Raw genomic sequence first — 20,830 nt, 5'->3', positions numbered from 1 at the left:
TCCTGGATGAGATCCCGGACATCACGAGGAGTTCCGGAATGGTCCGGAGGTAAAGAATTATATATAGGAAGTGCTATTTCGGCCATCGGGACAAGTTTCGGGGTCACCGGTATTGTACCGGGACCACCGGAAGGGTCCCGAGGGTCCACCGGGTGGGGCCACCTATCCCGGAGGGCCCCATGGGCTGAAGTGGGAAGGGATCCAGCCCAAAGTGGGCTGGGGCGCCACTTCCCCCTAGGGCCCATGCGCCTAGGGTGGGGAAACCCTAAAGGGGGGGCGCCCCCTTGCTTGGGGGGCAAGCCCCCCACCCCTTGGCCGCCGCCCCCCCTAGGAGATTGCATCTCCTAGGGCCGGCGCCCCCCTAGGCTCCCTATATATAGTGGGGGGAGGGAGGGCCTCTCACCTATGCCTTTGGTGCCTCCCTCTCCCTCTCCAACACCTCCTCCTCCTCCATAGAGCTTGGCGAAGCCCTGTCGGAGTACTGCAGCTCCATCACCACCACGCCGTCGTGCTGCTGCTGGAGCCATCTTCCTCAACCTCTCCTTCCCCCTTGCTGGATCAAGAAGGAGGAGACGTTACGCTGACCGTACGTGTGTTGAACGCGGAGGTGCCGTCCGTTCGGCGCTAGGATCTCCGGTGATTTGGATCACGTCGAGTACGACTCCCTCATCCCCGTTCTTTGAACGCTTCCGCTCGCGATCTACAAGGTATGTAGATGCATCCGATCACTCATTGCTAGATGAACTCATAGATGGATCTTGGTGAAACCGTAGGAAAATTTTTGTTTTCTGCAACGTCCCCCAACTGTGGTATCAGAGCCAGGTTTATGCGTAGTTCTCTATGCACGAGTAGAACACAATTTGTTGTGGGCGTTGATGTTGTCAACTTTCTTGCCGCTACTAGTCTTATTTTGCTTCAGCGGTATTCTGGGATGAAGCGGCCCGGACCAACCTTACACGTACGCTTACGTGAGACCGGTTCCACCGACTAACATGCACTAGTTGCATAAGGTGGCTGGCGAGTGTCTGTCTCTCCCACTTTAGTTGGAGCGGATTCGATGAAAAGGGTCCTTATGAAGGGTAAATAGAAGTTGACAAATCATGTTGTGGCTTTCACGTAGGTAAGAAAACGTTCTTGCTAGAACCCTATTACAGCCACGTAAAACTTGCAACAACAATTAGAGGACGTCTAACTTGTTTTTGGAGCAAGTGTTTTGTGATGTGATATGGCCAAAGTTGTGATGAATGATGAATGATATATATGTGATGTATGAGATGTTCATGCTATTGTAATAGGAATCACGACTTGCATGCCGATGAGTATGAAAACCGGCAGGAGCCATAGGAGTTGTCTTTATTTTTTGTATGACCTACGTGTCATTGAGAAATGCCATGTAAATTACTTTACTTTATTTCTAAACGCGTTAGCCGTAGTAGTAGAAGTAATAGTTGGCGAGCAACTTCATGGAGACACGATGATGGAGATCATGATGATGGAGATCATGGTGTCATGCCGGTGACAAGATGATCATGGAGCCCCAAGATGGAGATCAAAGGAGCTATGTGATATTGGCCATATCATGTCACTATTATTATTTGATTGCATGTGATGTTTATCATGTTTTTGCATCTTGTTTACTTAGAACGACGGTAGTAAATAAGATGATCCCTCATAATAATTTCAAGAAAATGTTCCCCTAACTGTGCACCGTTGCGACAGTTCGTTGTTTCGAAGCACCACGTGATGATCGGGTGTGATAGATTCCAACGTTCACATACAACGGGTGTAAGACAGATTTACACATGCAAACACTTAGGTTGACTTGACGAGCCTAGCATGTACAGACATGGCCTTGGAACATAGAAGACCGAAAGGTCGAGCATGAGTCGTATAGAAGATACGATCAACATGAAGATGTTCACCGATGTTGACTAGTCCGTCTCACGTGATGATCGGACACGGCCTAGTTAACTCGGATCATGTTATACTTAGATGACTGGGAGGATGTCTATCTAAGTGGGAGTTCATTGAATAATTTGATTAGATGAACTTAATTATCATGAACTTAGTCTAAAATATTTACAATATGTCTTGTAGATCAAATGGCCAAAGTAGTCCTCAACTTCAACGCGTTCCTAGAGAAGACCAAGCTGAAAGACGATGGCAGCAACTACACGGACTGGGTCCGGAACCTGAGGATCATCCTCATAGCTGCCAAGAAAGATTATGTCCTACAAGCACCGCTGGGTGACGCACCTGTTCTCCCTGCAGAACAAGACATTATGAACGCTTGGCAGGCACGTACCGATGACTACTCCCTCGTTCAGTGCGGCATGCTTTACAGCTTAGAGCCGGGGCTCCAAAAATGTTTTGAGAGACACGGAGCATATGAGATGTTTGAAGAGCTGAAAATGTTTTTCCAAGCTCATGCCCGGGTCGAGAGATATCAAGTCTCCGACAAGTTCTTCAGCTGTAAGATGGAGGAAAACAGTTCTGTCAGTGAGCACATACTCACTATGTCTGGGTTGCATAACCGCTTGACTCAGCTGGGAGTTAATCTCCCGGATGACGCGGTCATTGACAGAATCCTTCAGTTGCTTCCACCGAGCTACAAGAGCTTTGTGATGAACTTCAATATGCAGGGGATGGAAAAGACCATTCCTGAAGTATTTGCAATGCTGAAATCAGCAGAGGTAGAAGTCAAAAAGGAACATCAAGTGTTGATGGTGAATAAAACCACTAAGTTCAAGAAAGGCAAGGGTAAGAAAACCTTCAAGAAGGACGGCAAGGGAGTTGCCACGCCCGGCAAGCAAGCTGCCGGGAAGAAGCCAAAGAATGGACCCAAGCCCGAGACTGAGTGCTTTTATTGCAAGGGAAGTGGTCACTGGAAGCGGAACTGCCCCAAATACTTAGCGGACAAGAAGGCCGGCATCACGAAAGGTATATGTGATATACATGTAATTGATGTGTACCTTACCAGTACTCGTAGTAGCTCTTGGGTATTTGATACCGGTGCAGTTGCTCACATTTGTAACTCAAAGCAGGAGCTGCGGAATAAGCGGAGACTGGCGAAGGACGAGGTGACGATGCGCGTCGGGAATGGTTCCAAGGTCGATGTGATCGTCGTCGGCACGCTACCTCTACATTTACCTACGGGATTAGTTTTGAACCTCAATAATTGTTATTTAGTGCCAAGTTTGAGCATGAACATTGTATCAGGATCTCGTTTAATACGAGATGGCTACTCATTTAAATCCGAGAATAATGGTTGTTCTATTTATATGAGAGATATGTTTTATGGTCATGCTCTGATGGTGAATGGTTTATTCTTAATGAATCTCGAGCGTAATGCTACACATATTCATAGTGTGAATACCAAAAGATGTAAGATTGATAATGATAGTCCCACATACTTGTGGCACTGCCGCCTTGGTCACATAGGTGTCAAACGCATGAAGAAGCTCCATGCAGATGGACTTTTAGAGTCTCTTGATTACGAATCATTTGACACGTGCGAACCATGCCTCATGGGTAAAATGACCAAGACTCCGTTCTCAGGAACAATGGAGCGAGCAACCAACTTATTGGAAATCATACATACTGATGTGTGCGGTCCAATGAGTGTTGAGGCTCGCGGTGGCTATCGTTATGTTCTCACCCTCACTGATGACTTGAGTAGATATGGGTATATCTATTTAATGAAACACAAGTCTGAGACCTTTGAAAAGTTCAAGGAATTTCAGAGTGAGGTTGAGAATCAACATGACAGGAAAAATCAAGTTCTTACGACTAGATCGTGGAGGAGAATACTTGAGTCACGAATTTGGCACACACTTAAGAAAATGTGGAATAGTTTCACAACTGACGCCGCCTGGAACACCTCAGCGTAATGGTGTGTCCGAACGTCGTAATTTCACTCTATTAGATATGGTGCGATCTATGATGTCTCTTACCGATTTACCGCTATCATTTTGGGCCTATGCTTTAGAGACTGCCGCATTCACTTTAAATAGGGCTCCGTCGAAATCCGTTGAGACGACACCGTATGAATTATGGTTTGGGAAGAAACCTAAGCTGTCGTTTCTAAAAGTTTGGGGATGCGATGCTTATGTCAAGAAACTTCAACCTGAAAAGCTCGAACCCAAATCGGAAAAATGCGTGTTCATAGGATACCCTAAAGAAACTATTGGGTATACCTTCTACCTCAGATCCGAAGGCAAGATCTTTGTTGCCAAGAATGGATCCTTTCTAGAGAAGGAGTTTCTCTCGAAAGAAGTAAGTGGGAGGAAAGTAGAACTTGATGAAGTATTACCTCTTGAACCGGAAAATGGCGCAACTCAAGAAAATGTTCCTGAGGTGCCTGCACCGACTAGAGAGGAAATTAATGATGATGATCATGAAACTTCAGATCAAGTTGCTACTGAACTTCGTAGGTCCACAAGGACACGTTCCGCACCAGAGTGGTACGGCAACCCTGTCTTGGAAATCATGTTGTTAGACAACGGTGAACCTTCGAACTATGAAGAAGTGATGGCGGGCCCGGATTCCGACAAATGGCTAGAAGCCATGAAATCCGAGATAGGATCCATGTATGAAAACGAAGTATGGACTTTGACTGACTTGCCCGTTGAGCGGCGAGCCATAGAAAATAAATGGATCTTTAAGAAGAAGACAGACGCGGATGGTAATGTGACCATCTATAAAGCTCGGCTTGTCGCTAAGGGTTATCGACAAGTTCAAGGGGTTGACTACGATGAGACTTTCTCACCAGTAGCGAAGCTAAAGTCCGTCCGAATCATGTTAGCAATTGCCTCATTTTATAATTATGAGATATGGCAAATGGACGTCAAAACGACATTCCTTAATGGTTTCCTTAAGGAAGAATTGTATATGATGCAGCCGGATGGTTTTGTCGATCCTAAGAATGCTGACAAGGTGTGCAAGCTCCAACGCTCGATTTATGGGCTGGTGCAAGCATCTCGGAGTTGGAACATTCGCTTTGATGAGATGATCAAAGCATTTGGATTTATGCAGACTTATGGAGAAGCCTGCGTTTACAAGAAAGTGAGTGGGAGCTCTGTTGCATTTCTCATATTATATGTAGATGACATACTTTTGATGGGAAATGATATAGAACTCTTGGACAGCATTAAGGCCTACTTGAATAAGAGTTTTTCAATGAAGGACCTTGGAGAAGCTGCATATATATTAGGCATCAAGATCTATAGAGATAGATCAAGACGCCTCATAGGTCTTTCACAAAGCACGTACCTTGATAAGATATTGAAGAAGTTCAATATGGATCAGTCTAAGAATCAACCGTGTGAGTTAACAAATTCCCGCGGTTATGGGCAGATGGGAATTTGTTAATGTCCGGTTGTAGATAACCTGAACCTTAACTTAATTAAAATGAATCAACCGTGTGAGTTACCGTGATGGCCTCTTCTCGGCGGAGTCCGGGAAGTGGACACGGTGTTGGAGTAATGTTTGCGCAGGTTGTCCTCTAGTTTCTCGCTCGCGCTTTGCCTCCTCTTCTCTCTCTCTTTTGCGAATAAGTTAGCCACCATATATGCTAGTCGCTTGCTGCAGCTCCACATATATTTACCTTACCCTACCTATTAAGCTTAAATAGTCTTGATCGCGAGAGTGCGAGATTGCTGAGTCCCTGTGGCTCACAGATTACTATTACACCAGATGCAGGTCCAGATGATTCCGCTCCAGGTGACGCGCTCGAGCTCAAGTGGGAGTTCGACAAGGACTCTCAGCGATACTATGTTTCTTTTCCTGATGATCAGTAGTGGTGCCGGGTGATCGGGACCATGTCGCTTGTTGGGTTATCTTTCATTTTGGCGCCGTAGTCGGGCCATGAGTGTTTGGATGATGTATGTTATTTATGTACTTGATTGACGTGGTGAGTGTAAGCCAACTATGTTATCCCTTTTATTATCTATATTACATGGGATGTTTGTGATGATTGCCTGACTTGAGACATATGCCTTCAATGCGATTATGCCTCTAAGTCGTGCCTCGACACGTGGGAGATATAGTCGCATCGAGGGTGTTACAGTCGGGCCCGATGACTCTCTTCTATGACAACACTGGAGCTATTGCCCTTGCCAAGGAGCCCATGTTTCACAGGAAGACCAGGCATATCAAGCGTCGCTTCAACTCCATTCGTGAAAGTGTTCAAAGTGGAGACATAGAGATTTGCAAAGTACATACGGACCTGAATGTAGCAGATCCGTTGACTAAACCTCTCCCTAGAGCAAAACATGATCAACACCGGAACTGCATGGGTGTTCGATTCATCACAATGTAACTAGAATATTGACTCTAGTGCAAGTGGGAGACTGTTGGAAATATGCCCTAGAGGCAATAATTAAATGGTTATTATTATATTTCTTTGTTCATGATAATTGTCTATTGTTCATGCTATAATTGTGTTATCTGGAAATCGTAATACATGTGTGAATACATAGACCACAACACGTCCCTAGTGAGCCTCTAGTTGACTAGCTCGTTGATCAAAAGATAGTCATGGTTTCCTGACTATGGACATTAGATGTCATTGATAACGGGATCACATCATTAGGAGAATGATGTGATGGACAAGACCCAATCCTAAGCTTAGCTCAAAGATCGTGTAGTTTGTTTTCTGTAGCTTTTCTGAATGTCAAGTATCATTTCCTTAGACCATGAGATTGTGCAACTCCCGGATACCGTAGGAGTGCCTTGGGTGTGCCAAACGTCACAACGTAACTTGGTGACTATAAATCGTGTAGTTCGTTTGCTGTAGCTTTTCTGAATGTCAAGTATCATTTCCTTAGACCATGAGATTGTGCAACTCCCGGATACCGTAGGAGTGCCTTGGGTGTGCCAAACGTCACAATGTAACTGGGTGACTATAAAGGTACATTACAGGTATCTCCGAAAGTGTCTGTTGGGTTGGCACGAATCGAGACTGGGATTTGTCACTCCGTATGACGGAGAGGTATCTCTGGGCCCACTCGGTAATACATCATCATAATGAGCTCAAAGTGATCAAGTGATTGATCACGGGATCATGCATTACGGTACGAGTAAAGTGACTTGCCGGTAACAAGACTGAACAAGGTATTGGGATACCGACGATCGAGTCTCGGGCAAGTAACGTAGCGATTGACAAAAGGGAATTGTATACGGATTGATTGAATCCTCGACATCGTGGTTCATCCGATGAGATCATCGTGGAGCTTGTGGGAGCCAAGATGGGTATCCAGATCCCGCTGTTGGTTATTGACCGGAGAGGCTTCTCGGTCATGTTTGCATGTCTCCCGAACCCGTAGGGTCTACACACTTAAGGTTCGATGACGCTAGGGTTGTAGAGATATTAGCACACGGTAACACGAAAGTTGTTTGGAGTCCCGATGAGATCCCGGAAGTCACGAGGAGTTCCGGAATGGTCCGGAGGTAAAGATTTATATATAGGAAGTCCAGTTTCGGCCATCGGGGAGGTTTCGGGGTCACCGGTATTGTACCGGGACCACCGGAAGGGTCCCGGGGGTCCACCGGGTGGGGCCACCTATCCTGGAGGGCCCCATGGGCTGAAGTGGGAGGGGAACCAGCCCCTAGTGGGCTGGTGCGCCCCCCCCCTTGGGCCTCCCCCTGCGCCTAGGGTTAGAAACCCTAGGGGTGGGGGCGCCACCCTTGCCTTGGGGGGCAAGGCACCCCCTTGGCCGCCGCCCTCCCTAGGAGATTGGATCTCCTAGGGCCGGCGCCCCCCTAGGCACCCTATATATAGTGGGGGGGGGGGAGGGAGGGCTGCGCACCCAAGCCCCTGGCCTCTCCCTCTCCCTCCCGTGACACTCCTCCGTCTCCCAGCGCTTGGCGAAGCCCTGCCGAGATCACCGTTGCTTCCACCACCACGCCGTCGTGCTGCTGGATCTTCATCAACCTCTCCTTCCCCTTGCTGGATCAAGTTGAGGAGACGTTTTCCCAACCGTACGTGTGTTGAACGCTGAGGTGCTGTCCGTTCGGCACTTGGTCATCGGTGATTTGAATCACGCCGAGTACGACTCCATCAACCCCGTTCTCTTGAATGCTTCCGCTCGTGATCTACAAGGGTATGTAGATGCACTCCTCTTTCCCTCATTGATAGATGACTCCATAGATTGATCTTGGTGATGCGTAGAAAATTTTAAAATTCTGCTACGTTCCCCAACAGCTACCGCCGTACTAAGCAAAATAAGATGCATAAAAGATAAACATCACATGCAATCAAAATATGTGACATGATATGGCCATCATCATCTTGTGCCTTTGATCTCCATATCCAAAGTACCGTCATGATCTCCGTTGTCATCGGCATGACACCATGATCTCCATCATCTTGATCTTTATCAACATGTCGTCACATGGTCGTCTCGCTAACTATTGCTTTTGCAACTATTGCTATCGCATAGCGATAAAGTAAAGCAATTATATGGCGCATGCATCTTATGCAATAAAGAGACAACCATAAGGCTCCTGCCAGTTGTCGATAACTTTAACAAAACATGGTCGTCTCACACAATAATTTATATCTCATCATGTCTTGACCATATCACATCACAACATGCCCTGCAAAAAACAAGTTAGACGACCTCTAGTTTGTTATTGCAAGTTTTACGTGATTGCTACGGGCTTCTAGCAAGAACCGTTCTTACCTACGCATCAAAACCACAACGATTTTTCGTCAAGTGTTCTGTTTTAACCTTCAACAAGGACCGGGCGTAGTCAAACTTGATTCAACTAAAGTTGGAGAAACAGACACCCGCCAGCCACCTCTGTGCAAAGCACGTCTGTAGAACTAGTCTCATGAACGTGGTCATATAATGTCGGTCCGAGCCGCTTCATCCAACAATACCGCCGAATCAAAGTAAGACGTTGCTGGTAAGCAGTATGACTATCATCGCCCACAACTCTTTGTGTTCTACTCGTGCATATGACATCTACACATAGACCTGGCTCGGATGCCACTGTTGGGGAACATAGTAATTCAAAAATTTCCTACAATCACACAAGATCTAACTAGGAGATGCATAGCAATGAGACGGGAGAGTGTGTCCACGTACCCTCGTAGACCGAAAGCGGAAGCATTTAGTAACGCGGTTGATGTAGTCGAACGTCTTCACGATCCAATCGATCCAAGTACAGAACGTACGTCACCTCCGTGTTCAGCACACGTTCAGCATGATGATGTCCCTCGAGCTCTTGATCCTGTTGAGGATGAGGAAGAGTTCCGTCAGCATGACGGCATGGTGACGGTGATGATGAAGTTACCGGCGCAGGGCTTCGCCTAAGCACTACGACGATATGATTGAGGTGTTAACTGTGGAGGGGGCGCCACACACGGCTACGAACAATTGATGTGTGTTCTAGGGGTGCCCTCCCCACGTATATAAAGGAGGGAGAGGGAGGGAGGAAGCCTAGGGCACGCCCAAGTAGGAGGAATCCTACTTGGGCCCCTAGTCCAATTCACCCCCCCTTACCATATTTGGAAAAGGGGGAAAGGAAGGAGGGGGAGGGGAAGGAAGTAGGAGTGCTACTTCATGCTTTCCTTTTCCTCCTCTCCTTTTCCTTTCTCCCCACGCGGCTGGCCCTATACGGGGTGCACCAGCCCGTTGTGGGCTGGTGTGTTCCCTTACTTGGCCCATTAAGCCCATATCTTTGCCGGGGTTTGTCCGGAACCCCTTCCGGTGACCCGATATCACCCGGAACACTTCCGGTGTCCGAATCTAGCCTTCCAATATATGAATCCTTACCTCTTGACCATTTCGAGACTCCTCGTCATGTTCGTGATCTCATCCGGGACTCCTAACAAACTTCGGTACATCAAATCACATAACTCATAATACAAATCGTCATCGAACGTTAAGCGTGCGGACCGTACGGGTTCGAGAACTATGTAGACATGACCGAGACACATCTTCGGTCAATAGCCAATAGCAGAAACTGGATGCTCATATTGGCTCCTACATATTCTACGAAGATCTTTATCGGTCAAACCGCATAACAACATACGTTGTTCCCTTTGTCATCGGTATGTTACTTGCCCGAGATTTGATTGTCGGTATCATCATACCTAGTTCTCGTTACCGGGAAGTCTCTTTACTTGTTCCATAATGCATCATACCGCAACTAACTCATTAGTCGCATTGCTTGCAAGACTTATAGTGATGAGCATTACCGAGAGGGCCCAGAGATACCTCTTCGATACACTGAGTGACAAATCCTAATCTTGATCTATGCCAACTCAAAAAACACCATCGGAGACACCAATAGAGCATCTTTATAATCACCCAGTTACATTGTGACGTTAAAATAGCACACAAGGTGTTCCTCCGGTATTCGGGAGTTGCATAATCCTATAGTAAGAGGAGCATGTATAAGTCATGATGAAAGAAATAGCAATAAAACTAAACGATCATTTATGCTAATCTAACGGATGGGTCATGTCCATCACATCATTCTCTAATGATGTGATCGTGTTCATCAAATGACAACACATGTCTATGGTTAGGAAACTTAACCATCTTTGATTAACGAGCTAGTCAAGTCGAGGCATACTAGGGACACTCTGTTGGTCTATGTATTCACACATGTACTAAGTTCCGGTTAATACAATTCTAGCATGAATAATAAAAATTTATCGTGATATAAGGAAATATAAATAACAACTTTATTATTGCCTCTAGGGCATATTTCCTTCAGAGTTATCATCAGGAGTTTGTTATGAGGTATCACCCCGGCACTCGATAGTAGCTCTGCAAAGTCGAGCAACAAAAGGGGTGTGATGTGATGTGTCGGATCTGGACGTCGATCACGTTGAGCGAGGAGGTGGGCCGCGAGTGGGGGAACGACACGGTGCGGCGCGGCAGGGGCGTGGCACTACGGTGGCGGGCGTCTGCGGGGAGGCGGCCGCGCGGGGCTGATGTAGGCGGCGCGGGCAAGGGAGCGGCGGGCGGAGGCGGGCTCTGCCGACGCCGACAAGCAGCGACGAGCAAGAAGCAACGGATCAGAGGAGCGGGAGAGCATAACGGCGAGTACGGCGGCAGTGGAGCCATGGGACAGGGGCGGGGCGGAGCGGACGCGGCCGCCGGCGAAGTGAGTGCCGAGGCGTGGGCGGCGACGTGGCACAGGGGGAGCGAGGGGGACGCGCGCGTAGGCGCTACCGAGCATGATAGGGGGCACATGGGGAGAGGGGCATGGGCGGACAGGGATGGCTCACCCTCAGTGTCGTGGTACGCTAGCGAGGCGCGATGGCGACGTCGGGGAGGAGACGAAGACGAGGTGGCGACGGCGAGCGGCTCTGGGGGCGTCGGGGACGGTGACACGGCGACGAGGTAGCTCTGGTCGGTGGCTAGGCGTGGTCGAGGGGGGGATGGGAGGGTTGCGATGGGGCGACGGGCTCAATGCCCCCGATCTCCATCCAGAATTGGGGGGAGAGGGGAGCAAGGGAGACGTGGGGTAGTGGAGAGAGTGGGAGGGTTTCAGGCTAGGGTTGTGGGGAGTGGGGGTGATAATGAGTGGGAAGGGCCGGCTGGCCCGGCCCCGGGGGCAGGGGGTTTGTTTTCCCTTTTTTCTAGTGTTTTGTTTTGTTTTTATTTTGTTTATTTTTCTTTTAGAGTTTCTGCTTTCTTTGAGTTTTTAATTTATTCTAGTTTTATAAAAAATACAATACTAGCCCCTAAATTAGTATTAATAATTAACCCACTGCTACAAAAGTTTGACACTCCAATTAATTAGTTTGCATATTTTTATTAATTAAAAAACATTTGAAATAATGTTTTAGCCCCTGTATAAATTGTTTTAAGGCATCAAATCTTTTTATAAAAGTGTTGGTTCACCACCATAATTAGTTATGAAATATTTGTCACACTTTGAACAATTTAGTTTTCATGTTTGAGAAATTTGAATCTTGGTCTTTAATTTGAATTTGAAACTTGAACCGGTTTGAAACAACATGGGATTTAGCAACAGTAAAAAAGGTGACATGACATCATTAGTGTGGGATTACTGTAGCTTAATTATCCTGGCGTTACACTAGGCTCCTCTACTGTCATATAAACCGGAAAATTTGTAAGCACCTACAAGAGTCTTGTGTTTGTTGTGTAAAAATTTCAGTTTTGTATTTATTTGTTTTTTCTTTTGAATTTGCTGTTCGCTTGGGTGTCGATGCACCCGAGCTCCGAAATGCCGGTCTCTCGCAATAAGTGATATATAGTTTTTGCACTGGTTTTGAGTTAGATATCCTGTTATTTTATGCCACAATATTTTTTCCTATGTTGTACACAATATATACTATACAAACATATTCTTTCATCCAAAATAATGGGGTATTCTATCGAAAACCCATGGATAGTTTTTTATTTTGTTTTGAAAACAAACCCATGGATAGTTAGTCTGCCCCTATATGTACATTGTAGCTACTTCACTAACCAACTGATTTAAATATTAGCGTGTCGACGGCTCGTTTTGGCGGGTCGTTCGGTAGCCCAGGGGCCTCTATACAATATTTATTATATTTAGGCTGCTTTGTACTTCTGATAAATCTTTATAATAGATCTAAAGCCTTTTCACAAAATAATAAAAATAACTCCATTAGCCTTTCACAATTTTTTTTTACTTTGTTAGGCTGAGCAGATCAATCAACTAGGCTTAGCACATGATGAAATTGCATATGTAGCGGCGTGTTAACTTACAAATTATCTTTTAGTCGTGTGCAACATCCGAAGGCAAAATAATTCGTGCCTTCTACTGCGACCTATGAGCAGGATTTTTTCTTGACAGAATATCGCCAAGCAGTTTTTTTTTTGCAGTTTTGATGGAAGTACACACAGAATAAATAAACACACAAAAGGGGAATAACAGAAATGTGGGACGAGGCCCTCTTCTTTTGACAATTCAGACCTCGGGAGGGACTGGATGTGTATACAATTGTAAAACCATTTTTTTTTTTGCGAAATTACAATTATAAAATCCTACCCCTGATTATACAGTGTAGGCATGTCTGATATATAGACGCAGGCCCTGGAATTCTAAGACTTTTCGTCCTAGTTGGTGCCTCCTTTTCGTGTGGTTTAATCACGTTTTGGTGATGGATGAGCTACCGCGTGCAGTGTACATAATGTTGATGGTCGCACCACGTATTCAAGGGCCCCGCAGTACACCCATGTGATCGCCACTGAGCGGATATGGTGTGAAGACCAGATCAAGATTTTCTAGTTCCCCGCCAAAAAAGGATAAACATTCTCTAATTGTGCTGATTGTTACATCAAACTACAGAACAAAGGCAAGAATGAATTTGTTTTGACGAAAGTCATCCATTTGAATGTGACATAGGGCGATGTGTGTGGATGAGAGAGAGGGACAGCCCCTCTTTTATTATCCACAAAAAAAAGAGGGAGAGAGAGGTTTTTTTTTTGCAGGGAGAGATGGGCAGCTCGCTGGACATCAACGAAAACGATACCATGTAGTAGACTGTAGCCCCCAAACAAGGAAAAAGGATACTACCTCCGTCTAGGTGAATAAATCATTTGCGTAGTTCTAGGTCATCGATTTGAGCAATTAAATATGTATTATATGTCATGAAAAGTATATCACTAGATTTCTACACGGATGTAGTTTTTAAATATATATTTTTTGTCACGTATAATACATATTTAGATAGTTAAATCATTGACCTAGAACTACGCGAATGACTTATTCACCGAGACAGAGGTAGTACCCTGTATGTGTCGCGCATGCCACTAATTTAAGTGTGACAACGCGCCCGCGTTACGCGGGGTCGGGAGAATGTTCAACTTCAACTAAGAGTGTTTGGTTACAATAGTGAACAGTACGTGCGTTGCATACACATCTCAATCCAGCCTGGCTCTGGAAAAACAGCCTCATATGCGACATCTGCAAGCAGTGGCGTAGCCAGCCCGATTTGTCAGGGTGGTCCGGTAATAGAAATATTTACACAAGTTTTGTTTTATTTTAAACGAAATGTTTTTACTACACTATACATAAGCTATGGGGGAATTCCAGGGTGGTCCATGGACCACCCTGGCCACCCCCTAGCTACGCCACTGTCTGCAAGTTGTTTGGTTGCCTGCATATGGACTTCCTGCATTAGGGGATCAACTTTGGCACGTTGTTTGGTTGCCTGCATTGTCTCGGCGCATACAACTACATGATGTTTGGTTGCCTGCATGGGTTATGATTAAGAGCTAGCACTTGCACTTAGCACACATGATTAAGAGCTAGCAGAGGAAGGGGGAGAAGAAACGCAGGGTGCGCCGGACCATGAGGACTGTGGTGGATAGTGGCCGTGGAGCCGTGTCCGACATGACGAGCATGGAGTTGTGGGCGAGCGATCCCGTCGGCGGCACGGCGAGCGACACCGTTGGCGAACTAGTTGCGGTGCTCGCGCAAAGACAGTGGTCAGGGGAGGAGAATGCAGTGCTCGTGCCATGATATCATCTGTGCAGTAGGACGAGAGAGGGGGCCGAGATGATCGATGCCGGAAACGACTCCAGTGTAGTGGGACGAGAGAGAAGGGGCCGAGAGGAGGCCAGGATGACCGATCCCGTCGGTGGCGCGGTGAACTGCAGTGTGCGTGCCATTGCAACGTCAGTGCAGTAGGAGGACGACAAAGAGTAGGCCGAGATGAGCGATGCCGGAAACGACTCTAGTGTAGTAGGATACGGGCAAGGAGATCAAGGGGAAGGGCGTCGACGTCGAGAGGGACGAATAAAAGGGCTTTGAGCAGAGGACGGAGGAGCTCGATATGGCGGCGTCAGTGCAGTAGACTGATGTTCAAAGAGAGATGAAGCTACGATCGTCAAAACCAAAAATTTACAACACAAATGTTGTGAGGAACTGCGAGATTAGGCTGCTGGTCAACGGAAATTTCAAATAATCGATCGTGCGCGACGAATCTGACAAAATTCGTACAAAATAGCTCCGAACGGGAAGAAGAAATTAATAATTTATGACCGACGAAACTACGAACCGATCGTATCATTTTCATGTAGAGTTTATCTCGAACCGAGGCACTATTGTGTAGATCAATGGAAGGAGATTAGATAGAAGCTTACTCGAGGTTGAAGACCTCAGGTGATCACCTCGCATTCCTTCCGTCTTCACTCGTGCAAAGACCCACTCGCTTGCGCTCGGCTCAGCCTGGCTCGCGAGAAACTGTCAATTCGAACGTTTCCAGCGAGTCAAGCTCTCACTGTTTTAAGAAGCATATGATGTAGCCCCAATAGTAAAATCAGACAAACAAACAGATCTTTTGCTTTTGGACTCTATGCGGGCAACTAGCGTGTTTGGCAACGTGGACCTGATGTATATGGACGGCATGGGCCGTTGCAGAGGTGCCAACGATCATGTAAGAAAGAAAATCAGAGCGCCCTTATTTTCAATAGGCCATAAATACTGCCCATGCGGTATTCGACATGTGTGTCTCGTTGCACATAGCTGGAGGCGAAGGCCGGTGATTAAATGAGTCGCGTTAGGCCGCTGATCGTGTCTCGCTTTTATGGCGGCCGTTTGCTGAGTGGTCACAATACTTGGCGTGGTGCGACAGTTTCTCTCTGAGAGAGAAGGCAATAAGGGCATGTATGACGGTTGGTAGCACAATATTGTCTTGCAATAAAACATTATGCAATGGATCATCATTTAGTGCTTTTCCTAACATTTCGTATTGTGAGATTCTACAAATATGGGTAATCAAACCTAGAAACATGTGGATAAGAGAATAGATCTAGTACAATACAGGCAAATATCTTAGCTCTTTTACCGTGAGCTCATCTTTTAGCTAAGAGAAGGCAAGTCTTTTTTTTTTTTCAAGCATGCTAGTTGGCTATAGATCATCTATTGCTTTTATGGCAATTTGCAGAGAGGTCACAGTAGGTCCGATGCAACACTTTCTCCGCAAGAATAAAAAATAAGGGCATCTCCAAAGGCGGCCCACAAATTTTCTTCTGCATCCGTCCGTAAATAGGAGGACCGACCTGTGGACATGAATGCGGAAGGCCGCCGTCCAACCGTAGCCGCATACATTTTGACAACAGTTCGAATCAACCGGACAAAATTCGTGCAAACACGACCGTATTTCCTATAAACATGCTGTATTTCAAATAAACATGACCGATTTCATTACATTTACATCAACTAAGTTGCTAGTCCATCTCTGAAGGTATAATTAATACCTAATCTAAATGGTCGCCGGGACCCGTTCCCCTGGTCTAACAATGAGCCCCGACAACTGAAGTTTCGCCTTCTCCAGTTCCGCCTCCGTAATCTCCGCCTCCGAAGCCCCAGGAAGCGAAGTTATCCGCCTCCACGTCGCCGCCAAGTGGCTAATCGCCCAACGATGTTCAGCCCATCAAGCTTGGCTTCAACAGGAGGGGAGGAGCGGTGGCCTTCCTGGAACCCGAGCGGCGGCGACCTATAGTGCAGTACTCTTCCTCGATGATTGCGGCGCCTGCGGATGTGACGGCTTCATGGTCGTAGCGGCGGGGTGTGCCCTCGGCGATGTCCTCCTCCTCGTCGGACTCGCCGAACACCGCCTCGCCCGCCTCGTCGCACTCCTTGTAGGCAGCCGCCACCTCCGCCAACCGCTCGTGGTACCGCAAGCGGGCGAGCTGGATCTCGTGGGCGGAGCGGTTGGACACGAGCAACACCTTGTGCTCCGTCAGGTCCGCGCCTGGCGTGACCGCCTTTCCAGTGGCGAGCTGCTCCTCCTCCTGCAGGTGTGGTGGTTCTAGGCGGCGTCAGCCTGCGCCTCTCAGAACTGCTGCTCCCGTTCCTCCCGCACCATGTACATGTAATGGGCACAGGCCTCGCCGATGGTCATGGTGCAGTGCATCGGCAAGGGTGGCGCGGAGGAGGAGGGTGGCGCCAGTTGGTCATCGGCCACCTCCTCCATTGGGACATCATCGTCCTCTATCTGCCGGCCGGCCAGCCAGCTGACAGCAATGGCGGCCATCTCCTTCTTCTAGTCCGGCGTCTTCCCGTCCCAGAGAGCTTTCGTGGGGGAGGAATGCATGGTGGGAGTGGTAAGGAGAGGGATCAGAGGAGGATGACTGCAGCTATTGTTGGGGAACGTAGCATGCAATTTCAAAAAAATTCCTATGCTCGTGCAAGATCTATCTAGGAGATGTATACCAACAAGAGGGAGAGAGTGTGTCTACGTACCCTTGTAGACCGAAAGCGGAATCGTTTGACAATGCGGTTGATGTAGTCGAACTTCTTCTCATTCTGACCGATCAAGCACCGAACGTACGACACCTCCAAGTTCTGCACACGTTCAGCTCGATGATGTCCCTCGAACTCTTGATCTAGCAAAGTGTCGAGGGAGAGTTCCATCAGAACGACGGCGTGGTGACGGTGATGGTGAAGTGATCCGCGCAGGGCTTCACCTAAGCACTACGAAGATATGACCGGAGGCGTAAACTCTAGAGGAGGGCACCGCACACGGCTAACAATTGTTGGTGTGTGTTTTAGCGGTGCCCCCCTTCATATATATAGGTTGGAGGGGAGGAGAGGCAGCCAAGGGGATGCCCCAAGTAGGAGGAATCCTACTTGGGGTCCTCCCAATTCGGCCTCCCCCTTTTCCTATTCGAAGTAGGAAGGGAAGAGGGGGAAGGGGGAATCCTATTCCCTTTTTCCTTTCATCCTTCCCCTTTTCTACTCCAATTTGGCCAGCCCATATGGGAGGGGCGCACCAGCCCCTTAGGGGCTGGTCTGTCCCCCTTTTGGCCCATGTAGTTGCCTGGCGGATGCCCGGAACCCCTTCCGATGACCCGATATGCACCCGGTACCCCCAGAACACTTCCGGTGTCCGAATATCATCGTCCAATATATGAATCTTTACCTCTCGACCATTTCGAGACTCCTCGTCATATCTGTGATCTCATCCGGGACTCCGAAAAACATTCGGTTACCAAATCACATAACTCATATAATACAAAATCGTCATCGAACGTTAAGCGTGCGGACCCTACGGGTTCGAGAACTATATAGACATGACCGAGACACCTCTCCGGTCAATAAACAACAACGGAACCTGGATGCTCATATTGGTTCCCACATATTCTACGAAGATCTTTATCGGTCGTACCGTAATGACAACATATGTTATTCCCTTTGTCATCGGTATGTTACTTGCCTGAGATTCGATCGTCGGTATCTCCATACCTAGTTCAATCTCGTTACCGGCAAGTCTCTTTACTCGTTCCGTAATGCATCATCCCACAACCTACTCATTAGTCACATTGCTTATTATGATGTGCATTACCAAGAGGGCCTAGAGATACCTCTCCGATACTCGGAGTGACAAATCCTAATCTCGATCTATGCCAACCCAACAAACACCTTTGAAGATACCTTTAGAGCATCTTTATAATCACCCAGTTATGTTGCGACGTTTGATAGCACATAAGGTATTCCTCTGGTATCCGGGAGTTGCATAATCTCATAGTCGAAGGAATATGTATTTGACAAGAAGAAAGCAATATCAATAAAATTGAACGATCAACATGCTAAGCTAACGGATGAGTCTTTTCCATCACATCATTATCCTAATGATGTGATCCCGTTCATCAAATGACAACACATGTCTATGGCTAGGAAACTTAACCATCTTTGATTAACTAGCTAGTCTGGTAGAGACTTAGTAGGGACACGGTGTTTTGTCTATGTATCCACACTTGTATCAAGTTTCCGGTTAATACAATTCTAACATGAATAATAAACATTTATCATGATATAAGAAAATATAAAATAACAACTTTATTATTGCCTCTAGGGCATATTTCCTTCAGTCTCCCACTTGCACTAGAGTCAATAATCTAGTTCACATCGCCATGTGATTTAACACCAATAGTTCACATCTTTATGTGATTAATACCCATAGTTCACATCGCCATGTGACCAACACCCAAAGGATTTACTAGAGTCAATAATCTAGTTCACATCACCATGTGATTAACACCCAAAGAGTACTAAGGTGTGATCATGTTTTGCTTGTGAGAGAAGTTTAGTCAACGGGTCTACCACATTCAGATTCGTATGTATTTTCCAAATTTTCTATGTCCACAATGCTCTGCACGAAGCTACTCTAGCTAATTGCTCCCGCTTTCAATAGGTATCCAGGTCGTGACTCAGAGTCATCTGGATTAGTGTCAAATCTTGCATCGACGTAACTCGTTATGATAAACTCTTTATCTTTATCACCTCCATAATCGATAAATATTTCCTTAGTCCTCTTAGGTAACTAACGATAACTTTGACCGATGTCCAGCGATCCACTCCTGGATCACTCTCGTACCCCCTTGTCAAACTCATGGTAAGGTACACAATAGGTCTGGTACACAGCATAGCCTAATTTATAGAACCTATGGCTGAGGCATAGGGAATGACTTTCATTCTCTCTATATATTCTGCCGTGGTTGGGTTTTGAGTCTTACTCAATTTACACCTTGTAACACAGGTAAGAACCCTTTCTTTGCCTGATCCGCTTTGAACTCCTTCAAAATCTTGTCAAGGTATGTGCTTTGTGGAAGTCCTATCAAGCATCTTGATCTATCTCTATAGATCTTGATGCTCAATATATAAGCAGCTTCACCGAGGTCTTTTATTGAAAAAATCTTATTCAAGTATCCTTTTATGCTATCTAGAAATTCTATATCATTCCCGATCAACAATATGTCATCCACATATAATATCAGAAATGCTACAGAGCTCCCACTCACTTTCTTGTAAATACAGGCTTCTCTGAAAGTATGTATAAAACCATATGCTTTGATCACCTCATCAAAGCGTATATTCCAACTCCGAGATGCTTGCACCAGTCCATAAATGGATCGCTGGAGCTTGCACACTTTGTTAGCACCTTTAGGATCGACAAAATCTTCTGGTTGCATCATATACAACTCTTCTATAAGATATCCATTAAGGAATGCAGTTTTGACATCCATTTGCCAGATTTCATAAAATGCAGCAATTGCTAACATGATTCAGACATACTTAAGCATCGCTATGAGTGAGAAAATCTCATCGTAGTCAACACCTTGAACTTGTAGAAAACATTTTTTGCGACAAGTCGAGCTTTGTAGATAGTAACACTATCATCAGCATCTATCTTCCTCTTGAAGATCCATTTATTCTCAATGGCTTGCCAGTCATCGGGCAAGTCCACCAAAGTCCACACTTTGTTCTCATACATGGATCCTATCTCAGATTTCATGGCCTCAAGCCATTTATCGAAATCTGGGCTCATCATCGCTTCCTCATAGTTCGTAGGTTCGTCATGGTCTAGTAACATGACTTCCAAAACATGATTACCGTACCACTCTGGTGCGGAACATGCTCCGGTTGACCTACGAGGTTCGGTAGTGACTTGATCTAAAGTTTCATGATCATGATCATTAGCTTCCTCTCTAGTTGGTGTAGGCATCACTGGAACTGATTTCTATGATGAGCTACTTTCCAATCGGAGAGAAGGTACAATTACGTCATCAAGTTCTACTTTACTCCCACTCACTTCTTTCGAGAGAAACTCCTTCTCTAGAAAGGATACATTCTTAGCAACAAAAATCTTGCCTTCGGATCTGTGATAGAAGGTGTACCCAACAGTTTCTTTTTGGTATCCTATGAAGACACACTTCTCCGATTTGGGTTCGAGCTTATCAGTTTGAAACCTTTTCACATAAGCATCGTAACCCCAAACTTCAAGAAACGACATCTTTGGTGTTTTGCCAAACCATAGTTCATATGGTGTCGTCTCAATAGATTTAGACGGTGCCCTATTTAACAC

This window comes from Triticum urartu, chromosome 5A (genome assembly GCF_056163025.1).
Source record: "Triticum urartu cultivar PI428250 chromosome 5A, HENAU_Tu73, whole genome shotgun sequence".
NCBI classification, from domain to species: domain Eukaryota; kingdom Viridiplantae; phylum Streptophyta; class Magnoliopsida; order Poales; family Poaceae; genus Triticum; species Triticum urartu.
Note: the sequence above shows the minus strand (reverse complement) of the source record.